The sequence below is a fragment of the Pinus tabuliformis genome, chromosome 2_2 (genome assembly GCF_031772625.1).
Source record: "Pinus tabuliformis cultivar Carrire ecotype Pingquan chromosome 2_2, CPIR1, whole genome shotgun sequence".
Classification (NCBI taxonomy): domain Eukaryota; kingdom Viridiplantae; phylum Streptophyta; class Pinopsida; order Pinales; family Pinaceae; genus Pinus; species Pinus tabuliformis.
In genome coordinates this window covers 1,108,483,585-1,108,506,271 of record NC_142300.1, presented here as the reverse complement: position 1 = coordinate 1,108,506,271, position 22,687 = coordinate 1,108,483,585, and the positions used below count along the sequence as shown (strand labels likewise).

Genomic DNA, 22,687 nt, shown 5'->3' with positions numbered 1-22,687 from the left:
TAAATCAAATATAACAGAATTGTGATGTAAAATAAAAAAACACATCAATTACCGAACAAAGCTGATAATGAAAACCATGCATGAATTGAAGATAATGGTACAAGAGCAAGTGTTCCACCAGTGCCAGGCCCTTAGCCTCCAGGGACACACCACTTGATATTATTCCAGGATCAAAGATGGAACAACAACTAGATTTATATTAAAGCATCAAAGCAGAGTTATAGTGGATCACTTCTCAATGAGAGTCGATGATCAAAGTTTCAAATACAAAGGAAAGTTACATAGAAAATAACAGCAGATCGTCCCCTCGGGCTAGCAGTGCTGCCCCTTTTTGTAACAACCAAGCGGAGATATCAATGATGCAAAAATAGTTAAGATAGTGATCCCTCAAGATCAAAGGATCCTGAGGGATTCACCGAACTATTAATTCCTAGTTATCCATTTGTTCCTTGCACCAATTCGATATCTCCTTTTCCCTTCCTTGGCTGATACACTTCAATTTGGATCACCTTGTTTTCATGTGGTTCCCTGCCAAAGGGAAAACAGTTAACTTTGCCCTGTCTTTTTCTTTGGGACGACAATCTTTCGTTTTTCCCTTTTCCTGTATAAGAAATGGCAATTATTAGTAGTTTTGTTTTGTGTATAAATCCCATATATTTTGTCATGATTTCTTATTATCTACCTAGTTCATGATGCAAAGAGGTTATGAGTTTTAAAGAAAAGATGACAAAATAATCAATAAAAACATACCTTCTTCAGTACTCCACACTAGGAAGGATAATGTTGTTGCAGATATATTGGCCACTTCAGCTTCTGATTTTGAGATTCCTAGTAATATTAAAGAAAATACAAGGTAGAGGTGAAACATAGGCCCGTTTTCCCAGATAACATGGGCCATTGGCAATTTTTTGAAAATGATAAGAAAGTGGAGAACTTCTTGTTAATGAAAGAAGATTTTTCCAAGATGAAGTTTGAAAGTGATGGTGGATAGGAGGATGTAGATAAATAAATTTTATTGATTAGCTCAAGGAAGAATTAGATAAACAGGGTTTTGAGTTAAAAAATATTGCAACTCAAAGACAATGTCCTTTGAAGAGGACTTGTACCTTTGGAGGAATTGTTTGACCAAAATGATGTGGCTAAGAGGCCAAAATTAGTACCTATAGGAGAAGGAGTTGAAGAATGCAATATAGGTACAACAAAACACCCAAAAATGATAAAGTTGTCCAAAACTTTGAGCCTTGAAATGAAGAAAAGATATTTGGAATTGTTCACTGAATTCTCTGATGTTTTTTCTTGGGGGTATGAAGACTTAAAGGTGTATGACAAAGAGATTATTCAGCACATAATACCAATAAAAAAGGATTAGAAACCATTCAAACAGAAGTTGTGAAGGATGAATCTAGTGTTGCTGCCCTTGATTGAAAAAGAAGTAAGAAAGTTGTTTGATGCTTGTATTATAGTACCTCTTCATTTTTCTGATTGGTTGTCTAACTTGGTACAAATCTGAAAGAAAACATGTGAAATTAGGTTGCGTGTTGATTTCAGAAACTTAAACAGGGCACCTCTTAAGGACATGTTGTCGGTGCTAGACTCCCCAACATGTCAGGCATGGTTTCATGGAAAACTAACCTACGAATGAAAAAGAAAACAAACAAACAAACAACAAAGAAAAGCAAGAGAAAAAGAAAAAGCGAAAGAAAATCTAATAAGCAAACAAGCAAACAAACAAAGCAAGTAAGCAAACAAGCATGCAAGAAAATTGACTGAAAGAAAACACTAATCCTACTCCTAAACCAATGGTGCATGGCCTGATCACGTGAAGGGATATTTCCAATGTAGCCACTGGCACATTGGTTGACCCATGTTTGTGAAGGCTTGGTTGGTGAGAAATCCAATTGTGTGAGACAACAAGCGAGAAAGATATAACAATGAAGACAACCACACTTCGTGTTTCAAAGCGCCCACGACACATAAGTGAGTGCAAGTGCATGACGAGCAATCCGTGGACATACCATGGTGTTGTGCACCACTATGTGCAACTTTGAATCATAAGCACACTCTTGACTATGACATGAAAGCAAACAAAAGAAATAAAGACAATTTGCGTTGTGCACGTGTGCTTGCAATGTAAGATTCCTCTAATGCATGAGCGATGGGATCATGCAAATTGAGTGGAGGAAGTATGATCTGTGTGTGAGATTAATCTTTAATGCATACAAATGGGTTATGAGGAGCCTTCGGTGATTGATCAATTTCCTGACCGGAATTGAAACTGACCTTTGTACAGCGAGGGCTTGACATAACAATTACCTTAGGCTAAAGTTCCTCGACAGCCTGAAGTGTTTCAACTTCATCATTAGATAGATCATCATAGACCGATGGCTTCGAAAAATCAGCTACAATAGAATCATAATCGTGATCAAATATGGGAGCAAATGGATCAGCACAGCCACAATCAGAAAAATCAATGATTTCATCGGCATCCTCCTAATGTGATGAATCAAACAAAAGGGTAGATGAAAAACAAAAAAATTCATCCTTTGTGTTTCTGGAAAAGGAAAATGAAAGATCGAGTGGATTTTAAATGAGAAACGTATCCTCTCTATTTTTGGATGATGGACTGACATCTGGTGTGTCACGTGAGTGATCAACGATGGGTACATCTATGGATGAAGATACACTTGAAATTATGGATGGAAGGTTCACCAAAGATGTCAGGAAGGAACGAAGGGGGCTTGGATGGAAGGGGGTCATCCTTCACCGACTGTTGATGCCCAAGCTCCCACTCATACTCTTCATGAATGACAACGCATGTTAGTTGTGTAACACCAACTCCGTCAGTGGCTTGTTCCTCATTCACAACAAGTATAGAGTCAGGAATTGAAGAACACAAGATAGTATCATCTGGAGGAATAGTCGAGTGTGAAGATGGTGGCTGTGGAACAAAATTCATATGACAACTCAATGGACTCACAACCAAATCTGCATGAAAATTAAGTGAAGTGATGTTGGGAGGATGTGATAGCTGAATCGATGTGTGAGCATGATCCTCAACATCACTCTGCAGTGGCAGAGCTATTTGATGAGGGAATGGCAAAGAGTCACTTGTGACAGTGACCGCATCTGTTTGAGATTATGCAGCTCCATGACTAAAGAATGATGAGTGAGGTTTGATTTCAAACTTCTTCTTAGGACTAGCAGATTTCATAACGCAATACGCAAATCAGTTCCAAAGATAGAAAAACTTCATCTGGCTCTTCGGAGCTTGAAACTACAAGTCATGGAATCCCTACCAAAAATCCATAATAGATTCATGTGAAGCCTTCCATTGTTGTAACAGTTTTTGGTCAAGATGTTCTAGATCAAAATGATAGAAAGTGACTTCAATGAGATCACAGAAGTGCTCAAGTGAATGCATGCTATCAGCCGGTAGGCTCCACAACCACCGATGTGGAGATTTGCGAAGTGTGTATGCAAGAAACAAGCCGTCCTGTTCGTTAGAACATCCATCTTCCTCATAAAGCATGGGAAGAAATTCATGTAAGAACTTAGGTCAGGCCACTTCACCTTCACCATCATATGTGTAAGTGGACAAGTGATTGAAAAAATGTCTCATGATGGTGACATCTTCGTGGTTCAAAAAACATCACGGAGAGAGAAGAGTGCAAGAATTCATGATAGATATGCAAAGGTTCAAAACAGGTTTAGAGGACACAGCTTGTCATTTGGCCCTCCTTCTAGCACCAGAAATGTTGATGGTGCTAGACCCGCCAACATGTCAGGGGACTTCCTGGTGAGAAGTCCCAATTAGACCTCATACCATTTGGTGTAGGAGTCCTAGCATTGGGTCGTATAGTAATGCCTTGACCGTGATTTCGCATAGAGGCTAGTAAGATAACTCTGTTGGTAGCAACGGTGTGATAATTGTAGTGAGCCAAGGAAGGTGCATGAGAGGTTCTAACACACGCGACCTGAGATGAGTGCGCCCCTTGGAAACCTGTGATAGCACACAGTTAAGAAGGGAACACATGAGCAAAGATGCATCACAACATGGAAGGCAAGTTAGCTAGCAATCCAAAGTGATGGTTAAACCATCAACACATTTGACAAAGATCCATACATACATACACAAATAGCTACATGCATGCATAAGTAAACAGATACATATATCATTTAGAATAAACAAGATACCATAGAATACAATACAACATATGCATGAAACATGTTGGCTCTTGTTATGTTAAGAAGTGTAAGTTCCAGTCATACAATACATCCATGTCCAACCACTAGTTCATACAATGGAATGTTACAGCCACAACCACCTACTTCTCCAAAGAGATGTACTAGCTCTGCATAGTGGAGAAGCCAAGGCTCATTACAACATTGTCCAAGCTCTCTCTAAGATAGTCTTATCAGAAGCTTGGCTGACCAAAAGCCTTTACAATGAGTTATGAGGCTCTATTAATAGCAACGGGTACGGTGACCCTTAACATTCCCCTTTGTGGCAATTCATCTACCCCGACTCTTTATCTACTCTATGATTGTTACATCCAACTATCGACACTTGAACTTCCACTTGACAAAATCTTACATTACAATGCACATGTGCCCATGTCAGACAAAATGGCTTTGGAAAACCATTCAAGACATCACTAACACTCGGTCCATTGTGGTGATACCAACTCTTGACATCCTTGTGATGGTCGATGGTGGTGAACTAATTCCAAGCTTGTTCATTTGTGTTGGTGTCCATGTGCTCAATGGTGACATCTTGCTGAAGCGAACTCTTGCATCCATTGCATCTGGTTAAACTGATATGTCTCCTCCATTCAGCTCATCTGATAGCATGTGCATGGTTCTCCTAGGTGTGACCGGACCAACAATATGTTGATGCATAATGTCTGTGCTGATCTCCAAGCATGTGCTAGTGGTCGTGCGCATCGACTTGTCAAAATACATGTTTAACTCCAACTAGCCTTGCTTCTTGTCTTTGCCTTGGTGAGTGTGCCAAATGGGTGGGATCACATGCATGTTGCTGCAATCCCTTGCATGTGATCAACAATACTACTCATCTTTTCCACTATGTGCCAGATGCTGGGATGGATCTATAACTTGTATGGGTGTAGTTTCATCTATGAGTGCGTGTTGTGCCTCGTGTTGTACCTATTCCTGCTGCAACTCATTCTCTTTCCTAAGAAACTCTTGTTCTTCCTTGGGTTGATGCTTCAACACATGGAACTCCTTCTCTATTCCGTTGTCTGCCTTCGCATCATCACCTCATAACTTGAGTCTCCAAAGTTTCTTTCATCACAAGTGGATCTGCTTGAGCTTGCAACTTTGTTCCACCTTTGTGTTGCCAACAACCTTCGTCTGGCATTCATTTCATATGGTATGCTTCCTTCAGTCGTTGTTCATGGTGTTTCTTGCTCTGATGTTGTTGTCATTGTATCTTGATGTCCTTGTCTATGAACAACTCAATGTTTTCGTGGTTAGGCAAGTCCATAAACATTTAATCGACTAAATCCCGAAGTGTGCTCTGGACGGTGTCTTTGACTCTACTCTCCTGGAAACTATTGTTCATGTGCTGTTGAGAGGCAAATGAACACTTGCGATACCTGGATACATGGCAACTCTCATGGCAAGAAATCTGTTAGTTGAAAACCAAAACTACAGGGAGCTCACGAGACTGACTGCCAAAACTGCGTAAGGCACAGTCTAGGTTGTTTAGACGCTAACTGAATACTCAAGCTGTGTAATGCACAGTCCATCCTGGCCTGCTGAGGATTGAAGCCATGCAATGCACAATTTTAGTTAGCCATGACATGCAACCAAAAAACTACATTGTGTAGTTTCTAGGGCCAACAAGACACTCCCTCCAAGAATTTCACAATGCAAGCCTAGAGGTTAGTGCCTCACTAGAATTGTACTCTTTCTAGAGGGAAGGCAGTGTCTTCGCTTCTGGATATGAGCAATGCTAGCTGGGCAAGGCACGGTCGGGGCCAAGGCAACCCAGTCCTGCCAAAAGGTGACTAAAAACATGAGAACTGTGAATGCATGATGAGATGAGTGCAAACAAGATTGAATGATCATTCATGCAAACAACAAGTGTAGGATTCACAAAATGGGAGACAATGCATGTGTGTGAAGCAAGTCACTACAGTGACAACCGTCCATGCAAAATAGTGTCATGCATGTGACAGTAGTGATATGTTAACGAAAACTGAAATGGTGCTAGTACAAGCTAGTATGTATCAAAATGATAGCAAGTGCTCACTGAAATCAAGCAGAAATCATTCATACGAAGAGAAACACAAAAAACAAGAGAAATTCAGCATGAGACATGAAAAGTGGGCTTACCGCAAAATAGTTCAGCTGAATGAGTCGATGAATCCTAGATGCAATGTGGGATTTCACATCTGCAAGCTCGATGTGAGGAGAGAGCTCTGTAGCACCCGGTTCATGAGTTTTGATTGAAGATGTGACACACATCACACAAATCTAGGAATAGAAACACTTGGTGGGAGGTTTCTGAAATGATCCTTGCATGCAACCTCTAGCTACTAAAAGTAGGTCACTGAATCAAGGGATACCTTTGCATGATGCCTTGGGAGAAGCAACCCATATATGAAAATCAGTTTTTCCTGTTCCCAGAGAGAACTGGTCAACTCAACTGCGCATGCAAGAGGCTGCTCAACTGCTGGGAGAAAATGTGCATTTCTGGATGGGAGTTGGGCTAGATGCCCAGGAGATTTGTGCAATTTATGGGTAGAGCAGATGACTATTGCCCAAGATTTTGAAATTCCTGGGCTGAGCAGACCTCTTGGAAATAATTACACAATTTTTTGGATGAAGCCTGACTGGAAGAATTGCGCAATTCTGGAGCCTACTAGGCGACCAGACTGACTTGTGCAATTTCTAGAGGAAAGGCTAGTTTCCCTCCAAAATTGCACAATTTATTGAGGGAGTTGCTCAGCCTGCAACTGGACCAAGTCCGGAGGAACATCCTATGAGGGGAATGTGTCAAGGTTTGATTGATAAGTTTTCTTTTTGCAAGAAAAACATTGAAGCTTGTGTACTTGATGAAGCAAGACAAGGTGTTGTGAAAGGTTGGTAGGGAGGCTCCAAAGCAAAGCTAAGGAAAAATTTTGGACGGTGGTTGTGTCCGCTACAACAGGGCAACTATATGTTGCCAAAAATGGACCATGTTCTTCAAAAGGTAGTTGGTGAAAGAAGAATGTCATTATTGGATGGATTTTCTGGGTATAGCCAAATTTTGATTCACCTAGAAGACTAGGATAAGACCTCCTTCACAATGCCCTGGGGTACTTTCAAATATGCTAATATGTCATTCGGTCTGAGGAATGCAGGGGGAACATTTCAACGAGTGATGGACATAACTTTTGCAGAAGAAAAGGATAGGTTTCTTGTCATATACCTTGATGACGTTACTATCTATTCACAGTCTAATGATGAGCATTTAAAGCAATTAAGAGTAGTTTTGGAGAAGTATAGGAAACATGGTATTTCATTAAACCCAAAGAAATCATTGTTTGGAATAGAGGAAGGCAAGTTGTTGGGTCATATCATTTCGAAAGATGGAAACAAAATAGACCCTAACAGAATTTCAAAAATTCAGAAAATGGATATTCCTAGGAGTAAAAAGGAGATTCATTCCCTTTTGAGCAGAATTATTTTTTTAAGAAGGTTCATCCCTAATCTAGCTGACATTTCTAGAAAAATTATAGATATGTTGAGGCGGGACAGCGAGGTGAAATGGGGTGGAGACAATAGGAAATATTTTAATGATTTCAAAGAAGCATTATCATGTGCTCCCACACTGGCTAGTCAAGATTATAAATGTGAATTTATAGTATTTTCTTTTGCATCTAAGCACAGTATTGTTGTTGTTCTTTTGCAGAAAAATCAGCAGGGATTCGAGCAACCTATTGCATTTTTCAGTAGGGTGCTTAGAGATGTTGCGCTCAAATATGACATAACGGAAAAAAAAGTATTTTCTCTTCTTAAGGCCTTGAAATATTTTCGAGTGTACATTTTTCATTCTCATTTCATGGCTTATGTGCCTAGTGCTATAGTAAAAAACATCTTGACTCAAAGTGACACATATAGAAGGATGGGTAAATAGATCGTTGCAATTATTGAATATGACATAGATATGAAACCAACAAAATTGATTAAAGGTTAAGGTTTGGGTCAGATGGTGGTTGAATCCAATTTGTAGTCCCTTCAAATTAATTTCCTAATTGTCATAACAGAAGAAAATCTCTCAAATATTGTCTAGCAAGTGCTGGAGAAGTTTATTTCTTCACCTTGTGTTGACGGTGCTATACCAACCAACATTTCAAGGGGATCTCCCCGGTATGAAGTCCCAAGTAGACCTCAGACCATTTGGTGTAGCAGTCCCAGCAGTGGGTCATAAGGTAATGCCTTGACCATGATGTCACATAGAGGCATGTAAGATAACTCTGTCAGTAGAAAGTGTGTGACTGATGCAGTGAGTCAAGGAAAGTGTATGAGAGGTTCTAACACTTCAAAGGAAGAAGGAGGTGAAGTTCAGTTCCAGGATGAAAGGGATCAGTCCTAACTTGGCTAGGAACACACAACACAAAAGGACATGCACAACTTGCAGTAGAGAAGTCCACTCAGATAAGGCAGTCACATCATACAAAGTAAGGTAACACGTACAACACTCATGGATCAGTCTGAGACGATTGCTACGGTTGTTACAGCAAGCTTCATATGAAAGGTTTGTCTAGTGTCCAATAGAGCAGTTGACATGGATGGTGACAACATTAAAACATAGACAACACATTAACAACAAGACTCATATAATTTCATGTGAATTATTTCATACACAAATACGTAAGTTAAACAAATTATATTAGTAAGGCAACTGGAGCAGTCCGACTACAATAACAACATATGTATGAAAGTGTGTCGGCTCTTATTATATAAATTGTAAGTTTCAATCATACAATACATCCATGTAAACCTACTAGTCCCATTAGTGAAATGTTACAGCCACATCCACCCTCTAAAGAGATGTACTAGCTTCGTGCAATGGAGAAGCCAAGGCGTGTTAAAAAACTGTCCAAGCCTTCTTCAAGATAATCTTAGTAGAAGCTTGGCTGACCCTTGACATTCCCCTTTGTGAAAATTTTGCTACTGTCATGACTCTTCACCTACTATATGACTGTTACATCCAACTATTGACACTCGACTTACAATTGACATGACTCAACATTACAATGCGCATGTACTCATGTGAGACAACATGGCTTGAGCAAGCCTTGCAAGACATCACTGAAACTTGGTCCGTTGTGGTGAGACCAACTCTTTGACATGCTTGTGATGGTGAAGCTAGTGAGCTAATGTTAATCTTGGCCATCCGTGATTGTGTGTATGCACCTCATGGTGACATCTCTCTGAAGAAATCTCTTGCCTCCGTTGCAACCAATGCATTGGTGCAACCCCTTTATCCAACTCGTCTTCTAACATGTGCACGGTCTTCTTGGGTGTAGCTTAACGAAAACACACTGACGCATAATTTCCATGCTAATCTTCAAGTGTCTGCTGGTGGTCATGTGCATTAACTTGTCGAAGTACATCTCCAGCCCTAGTTGGACTTGCTTCTTGTCTTTGGCTTGGTGAGTGTGTTGAATATGTTGGATTGCATGTGTTCGCTCAACAACATGCGTGCTGCGGAATCCCTTGCATGTAATCACCAACACTACTTACCATTTCTTCTCTGTGTCAACTGTTGGGATGGATCCTTAACTTGTACGGGCGCAGTTTGCTCTGTGAGTGCATTTTGTGCCCATTGTTGTTCCTTTTCCTATTGCAACTCATGCATTTGTCTGTGTAGCTTCATGTTCTTCCTGAGTTGTTGCTTCAACATATGAAACTTCTTCCTTGTTCCATCTTTTTCCTTTGCCCGATCTTCATGTCGCGTCGTCACTTCATATTCTAAGTCTCCAAAGTTGCTTTCATTATCAGTGGATCTGCTTGATCTTGCAACTTTGTTCTGCCTTTGTGTTGTCAACAACCTTCCTCTTGCATTCATTGCATTCAGTATGTTGCTTCGTCTATTGTTCTGTTGTGGCCAGCAACACCCCCCCTAGTTCATCTAAGTATCAACCAAGATACTTAAATGAATGGGGACCCTTAGTTAATTTTTAGGAAAAGCAAGAGTTTCTTTTTGAGGTCACAATCATATGCTTAGGAAAAGCCTCTTGGATATTTTAAGCCTAAGTTTATGATGAGAAGAAAATCTTTAAAGTCGCGTTGCAAAAGGATAGGAAATACCTTCAATTCTCTTTGAAAAATCAATATGCGCACGACCCTCGTGTTAACAATAACATCGCATCGCAACAAAGTAGTGCCCATAAGGAAAAACTTAAAGATTCACCGATCTGCGATAACGCCGATCGCTAGATCGCATATCGCAGAAATAAGTCGGCTAGATTTGGCAAACATCAAATTTCTGCGATCTGCGATGTTGCGATCGCTGCGATGCTACATCCTTGCGATTTGCGATGATGCGATTAGCGATCACGTGATATGCTAGGTTACGTCAGCAAATCATAAATCACTTCAGTACGAATCCTCCGGGCACGCCATTCAAAGAAAAGCCACTTACCATAATCTGACCCGAAATCATGCGCTTTTAATGATAGTAAATGAATTAGTTGTCAGTTATTAAATGGATTAAAGACGCGTGCCTTGGTAGAGATTTACTTCACGTAAGGTGGCATATTTGATTTATCTGCTGCATTTAAAACTCTCCCATCACCTTTCTGGATCAGTCATTTCCATTTCACTTGTAATCTGCAGGAACGAAGAGCTAAGACGACTCAGACACAAACGCAGAGAGAAATGGGAAAGAAAAATAAAGCTCAAAGCTCTGAATCAAAGGAGAATACTAAGGAGATGGCGCCTCTGTACACAGACACGGCCTGTAACAGAGACGTAGGGATATCAACATGGGAAGGCATGTACAGGCTGCTAGAAGAGGAAAACCCTAGAATAATGAAGGTTGCTGCTGTAGTGGATGCACCGCGCTCTTCTGAGGCATCCTTAGAGGACCTAGCATGTTCATTTCTTCACAGAATAGCGGCAAGACCTAAAATTCTACCATATACGGATATGATCAAGTGGATACTGGATGATGCAGACTTAAACAACAGACATTTCAAAGTTCAAGGATACGGGCTCGTCGGATCGTTTGCTGCGCAAGATTTGAAGCTTATGTATCATCTTCCAGAACCGCAAGCGACCTATAACGCACAATTTGTTAAGAAGTTCGCGGCGGAGAATCCAGATCTATCAAACACCACTAAAGAATGGTCTAGAAGAGACGAGCCACTAAAAAAGGATAAAAATGGTATGTACAGCACTGGTTCCCTCACCTCTCCATATTGTTTTGCTACGGCCATGCTCTATAGGTTATTTGGGATGTCGGATATCAACAAGTTTTCATCTGAATGGCTACCATTAATTGATGCTGCCACAAACGCCGACATTATAGATTGGGCCAAAATTCTTTCTGATAATCTATACACAGCTGTTATCAATTACCGGTCTAAGAGATCCTTGTCTCAAAGGGTCTATCCTCCTTTTTATCTGTCTACATATATTATGGATTCTGTTTGTCTTGTATCTAAATTCCCTGCCATGGGTTGGAAATGGACTACCCAAGACCCATTGCCCATCCATGTTTGCCCCTCGCTTCTACCAGATTTTCCATGGGCTTATTTTGCCCCTATATAAAATAATCTATGACAAAGACCCCCCAAGGTGCTCTCCCGAGGCACAAATCGACATCATCCCCATCGCGAGATGGTTCGGGGAAGAATGGTTTACTTACATTAGAGTTTTTGGAAGCACTGTACCTCCACATGTCCTACCCCTATATGTCCCTGATAAACTTTTGGCTCAGGAAATCGCTTATCAAACCTGTTCTGAAGGCGGCCTGACCAAAGACCTAAAGGACAAGAAGCAGGCCATATGGCCTCAATTTCCCGTAACTTGTGGGGCCTTCTCTTTGTTCGATGTAGGACACACTTTTGGCGAAGTGGAGAATGTGACGTGTCTTCAATTATTTAAATTCCCAGCGAGGCCATTCGACCCAAATGATGTGGCCCAAGAATTCACAATGAATGTCAAGATAAGAGTGTTCTCTGGAAAGAAAGATTTGTTTGATGACCTGTTTCAGAATAAAAGTTCGCTCCAAGAAATTTTGCGGCAAGCTCAGTCGAGGTTGTCTTCAGGTGACCTCCAAAAATTCACGTTATACAGAGAAAGAAGGCTGGCCAGTATTCCGCTAGAGAAGCTGCGACTACCTGCTAGAGAACCGACTCCAAGCATCAGCCTCAGTGAAAACTCTAGCACTTCCAGATCTAAGTCCAACGCCGTGCAAGAAGTATCTGAGCACCCTGAAGAGTCTGTTTATGACCAAGGAAAAAAAGAAGAAACAACCAAAGATACAACTCAGTCAAGTGAAATGTCTCAATAGCAAGTTATCGCCTCCCCACCAAGAAATCTTCCCCCTCCTGTCATCGAAGCACCACTTGTCACAACAGAGCCAAATAAAGAGTGGGAAACCTTCAATGAATTGATCAATCTTGAAGGGCAAGCCCCAAAAACACCGGTGAATAATACACAGGTGGTGCAAGAAGTGGTTTCAATTATAGTGAGTAGTGCCGCAGAAGCAGAACACCTTCCTATCGCTCCACCTTCAGAGCTTCTACTTAACGTAGAAGAAATTCCCCCACTGGATGTATTCGATAGTCCCCAACACAAAGCAGTTGTAAGGAGACAGAGAAAGAAAAGAAAAGTAGAGAATACACTGTCGCAAGATGCTGAACATTTGGACGTCTTATGGAAAGACCCCAATAATAATCCGACTGAAAATCTCACGAAGTTGTCTCAGATTGCAGGAGCATATGCTTCTGCAACTATTGACAAGGCCTCAGAAGTTTAGCAACTATTGAAGGAACAAGAAAATCATATACAACTACTACAACAACAGTTGCAACAAGCCAACGCTAACACTGAAGCTTCCAGACAGCTCGAGAAACTACAGGAAGACTTTCAACAAATGCAGATAGGCTATCAAAGGAGTCTCGAAGAGAAAGAAAAACAATTGCAGAATTTACAAGAAATGCATAAAGATAAGCCGAAGCTGGCAGAATTCATTTCAGAATCTATTGGCTTGAACGAGCAACTACTGTAGCAACAAGAAGAGTTGGGACGTAAAATATCACAGTGGAGTCACTATTGTGAGCTGAGGGACAAAATCACCAGTCAAGTGGTGGACTTGCGGAGTGACTATGATTAGAATGACAAGAAGGTGACAGAATATTTGACTTGGCAAGATGATGATGAAGGCAAAAGGGCAGGTGCACCCAGGATAAATGAAAATCATAAGGAGTTGCTCTTTAATAAATGGGACGATCAAATCAGGCAGGCGGAGCGAGCAGCAGAGACAGCTGCAAAACAGGCAAGCATTCTTATCGACTATGTAAATGAGAATTTACACAGGGCCAATTTAATTGCAGAGACCACCCCGGGGTACCTACCAAACAGGTTGCAACTGGAAACAGAATGGAGGCAGAAAGCGCAGGCAAAAGGGAAAGAAATCCAAGCATTGGCCAGGTTGAATTGGGAATGTTACTGGATGTACTTGGTTAAACCGCACAGCCAATCGATGACGGTGAAATGCATTACAAACGCAGCCAAAAAGGTAGCGCCAGCTCTCATAGATGTCGTTTTCGCAGCCCAGCTCAGCACAGAAATCAGTCAGCCGACTCTTCTCAAGCCTATGCTGAACACTTGCAACTTTAAGGACCAAGTTCATAAGTGACTTCATTTAGAATGTTGTTTTTTTTCCTTCAACTAGATTAGAAAAAGGACGGTCGTTTGAAAACCGCATCCTAAAATTTTGTAATAATACTATTATTAGAATTAGGTAGTAGTATTTTAACCCTTCTCATTGCATTGGAGAAGGGTCCAGAAATTTGTCAAAAACTTGTCCTCGGAACATGCACTTCTGCACCCTCAGAGGAGGTTTTGATGAATGGATGGATCGAGATTTATTTATGTTTGCATTTTAATGTCTGCTACTGATGTTGCACTTCTGTACTCTTAGTAGATGTTAGAACAAGTAGAGATAAATCATTATTGCTTGAAGTTTGTGAGTGAAATCGGTCATAAATGGTACTTTTATCTCTTGACCAATTTCTGCTTATATTCTTAGAGTGATATGAAGTTTTAGTTGTTTATATGCTAATGTATGAATGTGTGGGTTACCATTTGGCACTTCTCTACGGCGGAGTCATTTATTTGTGCTTGACATATGAATAACTTATTATGCGATATGTTGTTCACAACTATTTTGCCTAACTTTTTATGCAGAATGGTTTATCTTAATCGATTTATATTCTTATGATAGCTGAATGATCTTTATTACCAGTTATTGTTCGAAATCTTTTTAGATCGCATAATAGAAGAAATATACCCCAGGTTAGCGTAGATTAGATGTGTTGTTCTCATTAGATTACAATAGCATAGAGTCAGTTTAGGAGTTAACATTGAATTAGCTCTAAAATTACTTCTAGATCAACATCATCAAACTCTATACACACACACACCCCTTAGATTGGGAAACTAGTCCCATTATCCCCAGTCGGACCCGCTATACCAAACGGACAAGGAGCTGCTAACCAAGTTCCAGACCGGGTGGGTATCCCCCTTGTTGTTAACCTGATTTCCGGGCCCTCAACATGTTCATGATGCTGCTTGTTATGATTTTGTTTCTTGATGTCCCTTTCTATGAATAACTTGATGTCTTTTTGGGTATGTAAGTCCATGGACACTTGATCGACTGCATGCCCAAGTGTGCTCTGAATGGTGTCTTCATCTCTGCTCTCTTGGAAACCATTGTACCTATACTACTGAGAGGGCGATGAACACCTGGGATACCTTAAGACATGGCAACACTCATGGCAAGCAATCTGTCAACCGAAAACCAAATTGAACATAAGAACTAACTTGCAGCATACCCTGGTGAATGATCATGAAGGTTGCGCAATTTCGGCCGGGAAGTCGGTAGACTGACTGCCAAGACTGCACAAGGCATAGTATAGGCTGCTGGGAGACTTACTGACCTCTGGAACTGCACAATGTGCAGTCCATCTTGGTTGCTGAGTGCTGGGATTGTGCAATGCATAATTCCAGCTAGGAAGGATTACTGGCCCAGGAACAGATTTGCGTAATTTCTTGGACCAAGTAGCCACTTTCCTCCAGAAATGCGCAAAATATTCCTAGAGGCTAGTTCTAGGTAGGAATGCTCAAATCTGGAGAGGAAGGTGAGCCTTTCTTCCCTAGATTATGCAATGCAGCCTTGGTGAAGGGAGAGTCTGGGCCAATGTTGGCCCAACTTGTCGATAGGCAACTGAAAATAAACTAAGTCAGTGAATACATGGCGACACTAAGGGATAGCAGAAGTGATTTACAGTGCATGAAAAACATGAATGAAATATTCAACAAACATATCAACATGCATGTGGGTGAGGAAGTTCATCGATTATGTGAACTTCCATGCAAAATAATTTCAAGAATTCGACAGCAGTGAGATAGCAATGAAAACTAAAATAGAGCTAGGACAAGCTAGTATATATGTAAATGACAACAAGAGTTCAAAGAAATCAATCAAAAAATACTGCCACAAGCGAAAACACAAAAAGAGAGAAAAATGCAGCACAAGACATGGGAAGCGGGCTTACCCCAAAACAACTAAGTTGAATGTGTCGACTGCTCCTAGATGTGACGTGGGATGTTAGAGCTACAAGGTTGATGTAAGTAACAAGCTCTGCAGCATCTGGTTGATGAGTTTTGATAACATCAAGCTTGTGACACACATGCCACGAATCTAGGGGAAGCGACACTTAGTGGGAGGTTTCGAAATGGCTCCTTACATGCAACCTCCAACTGCTAAACATAGATCCCTGAAACAAGGGATTCCTTTGCATGTTGCCTTAGGCTAAGCATCCCATGCATGCAAGTCTATTTTTCTCAATCCCAGAGGAAACCAATCAACTCAACTGCACATGCAAGAGACTCCTCGTCTGCTGGAGAAAAATGTGCATATCTAGATGGGAGCTGGGCTGGCTGCCCAGGACATTTTCGTAATTTTTGGGTAAAGCATTTGCCTGCTGCCCAGATTTGCGTAAATCCTAGGCTAAACAACCTGCTGCTGGGAAAATTTGTGCAAATCTTGCTGGGAGGGTTAGCTGGTAGGATTACGCAATCCTGGAGCCCAGAAAACTATCAAAGGGGATTGCACAATTCCTAGAGGGAAGGTTGGCTGCCCTCCAAAAATGTGCAATTTTCAAGGGGAAGCTATTTACCCTACAGTTGGACCAAGTCCAAGTGAACAACTTGTGAGGGGAATGGATCAAGTTATGATTGACAGGTTGTCTTTATGCAAGAAATACATTGAATCTTATGAACTTGAAGAAGCAAGACAAGCTGATGTGAAGGTTGGAAGGAAGGCTCCATAACGAGGCTAAGGAAAGAAATTTGAGGGTGGTTGTAGCTGCTACAACACCTTGGTATGCATATATTTTATACGTCTTACAACATTTACAAGCACCTCCTGATTGGCCCAAAACTAAATCTTGATTTCTAAAACTGAAGGCAGTGAAATTTTGCATTATTGATCAGTTCTTGTACTGGAAGGATACCGAAGGAACATTTCTTAATTACTTATTAGAAGATGAGGCTCAAGCAACAATGGAACAGTTTCACAAAGGAGAATACGGTGGGCATTTGCATTGACCCAATTTTTTCACTGATGTTTATAAAAAGGTGGCCAGTTGTCCAGAATGGCAAATGTTTGAAGGAAGGAAGAAGTTGGTCCCACTACCCCAAAAGCCTATAGCAGTTGATTCAACATTTCATTAATGGGGACTTGATTTCTTTGTTCAAATTCATCATGTTTCTTTTGGATAACACAAGTGGATATTGAGAACAACCGACTATTTTACCAAATGGATTAAGGCAGCCCCGATTAGACAAGCTAAGGACATGGTAATGATCCAATTTTTGGAAGGTAATATTTTTTCTCATTTCGGTTGTCCACAAAAAATTATCACAGACAATGCCATTACATTTAAGTCAAAGAAGATGACTGAGTTCTGCCACAAATATAACATCGTTCTATGCCATTCCACAGCCTACTACCGTCAAGGAAATGGCTTGGAAAAGTCATCTAAAAAGAGTTTTGTCAACATTATTAAGAATTCCCTGCAGGAAAATAAAAGGAGCTGGCACAAAAAACTAATTCATGCACTATGGAAAAATCATGTGAGTACTAAAAGATCAATAGGCATGTCTCCATTTGAGTTGGTTTATGGAACAGAGGCACTTTTTCCTTCTTCATTAGGAGTGCCAGTCATAAGATCGTTACAGGAGGTTGAAGTAGAGTCAAATGGTATGCAGCAGAGAATTTGGCAAATGGTTCAACTCTAACAGTCTAGAGAAAAGGTGTTCAAAAACCACAGATGATACAAAACCAGATAAAGAAAATCTATGACAAAATAACAAAGGAAACTGATTTTCAACTTGGATATTTGGTGTTAAATTGGGATGCTCAGAATGAAGATAAAGGAAAACATGGAAAGTTCAACAACTTGTGGAAGGGTCCTTTTAAGGTTGCTGCATTCATGGGATAGAATGCCTATCGACTTGAAGATTTATCAAATGAACCAGTTTGATCAAGACTTGTGAATGGCAGGCTACTCAAACATTTTCTCACCTAATTTGATAGTTTAAGGATCATTTCATTGTAAATTTTTATTCTACTTTGAAATATTGTAAGTGTGGGTAATCAGAGTTTATATTTAAAGCATGAGGTGAAGGCCATAATATCTTGACTTATTGTTGCAATAAATAAGTCAGTGTGTCTAGTAAGATTCTGTCAGTCAGCAGTTATTTTTAGTCAGTCAGTCAATAAAAAATTCTAGTTTAATAGTATGTATATCAATTTTATACATGGTTTTCGTTGCCCAATGGATAGGTTTATCGCATGTGGTGTCATTTTTTTCACCTCAAAAGGAGACTACCATCCCCAATAGAGAAAATGTTAGAGTAGGTTAATTTATTAGTCAAAATCCTTCAAACTATTATTTTGTTGTCTTGGAGGGGGTCGAATTCATAAATGTTTTAACTGTCATAAATTTGACCTATCACTTTTTGGAGAGTCATGTTGAGTTTGGTCATTTATTTGGTCATTAAAGTCAAGTGATGGGAATAGGTATCTGAGCATTGAAAATTGTTGTAACGAACTCCTGAGTCAATATGTTGAATGTTGGTAAGGTATCTACACTTAAATGAATGATTTTAAAGAAATATAGTCATTAATGTTCCAATTTTTTCCCTCTTTAGACATCATTATTTTTCCCTTTTTACCATCCCCTTATTCCGTTGTTGCCCTAAAATTCCCCTGGTTGTTAAACAAACACATGGTAGCAATAGATTATGAAATATAAAACATGAGAATGCATTTTTTATTAATAAATTATATTCATTTATAGTACATGGTTTGACCGTTGTGTTCCACATCCCAAGGTCTCTTGGACTTCCTTAGTCTATTCGGCTTCCACACTATCCCATAGAGGATTTGGTGTCCGACATTGCGCCCCTTAACCCGAAGGGTTATGTATGAGTCCAATAAGAGAGCTGTAATACAAAATGTGCAAAAAAAGCATGGCAGCACTAAGCTGAATGTGCTCTCTGAAATGTTGGTATAAAGAGCAGTGGTTTAAGTATGACCACCAACACTGGAATTCTTAGTGCAATTCATATAACTGTTCCAAAACTGGCAAGAAGCTGAAGTCTTCTCCTAGAGGAAGTGCTCCTAGTTTTTGAAGAGGGAAACCTTCAATTAGGAAAGGGAGGTCTCACCCCACATAAAAAGGATAAGTTCAACCTGAAAAGGGAAGTCTCATCCTGTGATGGTTTAAGGATGACAAACAACTTTGGAATGCTTAATGCAATTCCTGGAACTCTTCCAAGTCTGGCAAGAAGATGAAGTCTTCTGCTAAAGGAAGTGTGCCCAACTATATTCCTGGAATTCTTCTAAAACTGGAAAGAAGTTGAAGTCTTCTGCTAGAGGAAGTGTCCCAAATTACCAATTGAAGGCATGCTCAGAGGCATCTTTGTCTCTAGCTACAACTCTAAAACTAGTGTGGCATGTTGTGGCTCAGGCTCACTTGATGTGACTTTAAAGCTTGTAGATGACCATCATTCCCCCCCCCCCCCCCACCATCAGATACAAGGTGAGATGATGCAGAAAACTCAACTGCAATATTGTTCAATACTCTAGAACAAGTTCTGACATGTGACTGGAATATCTTCTTGGTTGTTGATGCCCATTGCCAAGAAGTGATCCACCCAAGATGAATCTTTTTTCTTGCAGGAGGTTTGTTTTTGAAGCATCTATTTGAAGAATGACTGGTTTTATGATAGTGCTTACATGAATGAAGATCAAAACAATGATCTTTCAGATGGCCAACTCGATGAGAGTGTTGGCATTTCACAATCTATTGTTGTTGATGTTGCTATGGAAGAGGGTCAGAATCTGGAACAGCTGAAGATGAACCATCCTGAAGAAATCGAGTACTTTGAAATTGGATTAGTTTGGAGTAGTCTGGAATATGAAAGGACACGTCCTTGCCATATCCAAGACTAGTTATGTGCTTGTTATGGACAAGCTCTTCCCAAGGTCTAATGATGGGCTTGAGAAGTGCAGACTAAACTTCTGCATTTGCAAGTGACTTTGTTGCTTCCTTGGCCACTATATTTGAATCAACTTATTGCTTATGGGAGTCTGTTTTAGTGTTCTGAACAGAAACAAGTTTAGAATGATGACTCCATTGTTGTAATTCTTCATGCTGCAGTTGTGATTCAAGTTGCAGAAACTCTATCTTTTCATGTGCATTTTGTAGGCAAGTTTGAATGTCTCTAAGAATTGATTTATCAATCATGATTGTACTATTGACAGTAGAATGTATTAAATTGTTTATTAATTCCATCACTCCATCATTATCAAGAAACTTGCTAGAGGTAATGAAATCAACTTTTGGATTTCCCTTCTCTTCAACATGCTTATTGGTATCCTATCCGCAACTATTTGCATTTTTGTCTTCAACTCTCATGCCTAGACTCTCCCTAGTAGAAGATGCAACTTTCTCATCTCCACCAGAAGTCTGAGAACATTTAGCTTCTTGTGCACTTGCTTCTCTATCTTGTGGAAGAAATGCTACACCATATACATCTGTACGAGACACATAATATTTTTTATTTTCTGCATTTCTAACTACAATAACACCTGTATCAGTCATAGCTAATTTTCTCTTAACACCTAGGGAAGCATCAGACTCTGAAGTTAGAGATTCTTTTCTATCCACATGGACTAAAGCTCCATCAAGTGTAGAACCTTTCCCTGTAGAGGTTACAAAAATTGTTCTTTGAGAAAGACGCCTAACATTTTCTTTTTGCGTAGAATTCATGTCTTCCAAATCAACACTTATATTGATATTTTCAAACTTGGCACAAGGATATGCCATTGGAGCATGTTGTCCCCTTGCATGTGGACAGTAATCCTACGTCAAACTTGCAACAGTAGTTACAGGTATATCATTTTTCCCTTTAAAACAGATAGTGCTTGCCATCTATCTTTCCTCAACTGACCGCGACCTTAAATCATTCTTAGTACACATGCATTCTTTGTTCTCATTTCCTTCCAATAAAAGTAACACATCTACAGTTGATTCATTAGTAGTTTCTCTATATCTTCCCTGGTTATATCCATTTGCAGGTATATTTTTTTCTTTGCACTTCATGATTACAGACGGAAAACTAGGATTTCCAGTAAGCATGCACTCACGTGATTGCTTTGTTGATGATGTTACTTGCATTGTTGAATATTCTGAGGAAGAACTCATTAGATCAAGACGATTATCATTCAATGGACACATAACCTTTTTTATCTTCTCCAATACTTCTCCTTTTCTTTTCAACTCAGCCTTCAATTTTTTCACTGTATCTTGTGATGTTAGTAATTTAGCTTCCATTTCTTGTATCTGTTTCCTTTCAATCACGCATGACCTTTCTGCTTGAATAATCTAAGCATCCATGTTGTGTTTAAATCGCAAAAGCATATTCAATGCCTCTTGCTTGGTATTAATCAATTCCTGTTCAAAAAGAGCAGCCTTCTCTCAGCAACCAATACCCTCATTGTAGCCTCTTTCCCTAAGTGCTCGATGATTTCCATCAGTGCCTCCTTAAGGGCTAACAAAATTTGTGACTCAATAGATTGAACAAATTGTTGCATCACCACTGTCACTTTTGTTTTAGTTTCACTAAGAGATGGTTGGAGAATGGCTTCGACTTGTTCCAGATGGATTCTCCAGTCAGCACGAGAATTGGGCTCTTTGGAAGGATTTGATGGAACGGAATCCAGCGGTAATCTTGATGGAACCACTGCATTATGTCCTCAAATCCTGCCATGGCTTTCCATTACAAATCCACTAGAAATTGGTTCCACATCTTCTTCCCAGGATTATTTTCCCTCTTCGTCCATGGTTTATGGAGCACTTTTCCTCGACTGTGCATACTCTGGTATTTCTGGTGCAAGGCCATGAGCCTTTAAGACTTTACTTCCAGTGACACTCTTCGCAAGACTTTAATCTACAGTAAAAACCTGCATAGTAATTTTGACATTTTCTTTGCAAAATCAGATAATGATGATGAAGATGGCCTCTCAGCCTTTACCATAGGCATTTTATGTACCATGTTCTATGTATATGGGACTTTTAATAGGTTACTGTGGCCTCTAGATGCTCTGCAACATAGTTGGCTCCAGGTCCAGGTCGATTCACTTCATCCCCTGTATTCAAAAAATTAGCAGCGATTGCAATGGCTCCCCCAGTTATTGCTTCTTGAACAACATAATTATGTTGAGGGTTGGACTCGGTGAGAGACAATGCGGCACCAGCACATACATTCCAGAGCAAATATCACCAAGCATATGCAATGTCAAACACCAAATGTAGACCTCTATGGTCTGACCTGCTGGATGGAATTGCTAGTGGCTACAGTGATGATGGCAGACACCAAAAATATCACCGAGCATAACGGTTTGAGGGATTCAGAAAGAATAAAATGTATAACGACATCATCTGTATGGAGCAGGCTTCAGGAAACATATAATTATAGTGTATTATATGGGAAACTGAACCGGTATGGGCAGCGTATTATATTATACCATGTTAGAGCAGAGTAGAGCAGCGCTTTTATATTCAAGTGAATAATAGACAGAGAGAATTGTTTTGTATGCAAGGCAGAACGTAGGTAGAATTAGGGAGTTACAAAGCGCAGGGAAGCCAAAAATGGCACTACAGAAATGACAGAGGTTGCAGCTAGAATTTAGCTGAGAAACAATATTCATAAAATGCAAAACTAATGGTAGAAATGACCTGCACAGAAATGCCATAAAACTAATGGCTCAAATATGAGTAGGGAAGGATATCGCCCACTCTGATACCATGTTAAACACACACATGGTAGCAACAGAATATGAAAGATAAAACATGATAGTACA

At 40.1% G+C, this 22,687-nt stretch overlaps 1 pseudogene; it reads right to left on the bottom strand.

The window, feature by feature from the left end:
- Positions 1 to 2,319: 2,319 nt before the first annotated feature.
- On the bottom strand, positions 2,320 to 21,667 carry LOC149197281 (uncharacterized; annotated as a pseudogene).
- Between the last annotated feature and the right edge of the window lie 1,020 nt (positions 21,668 to 22,687).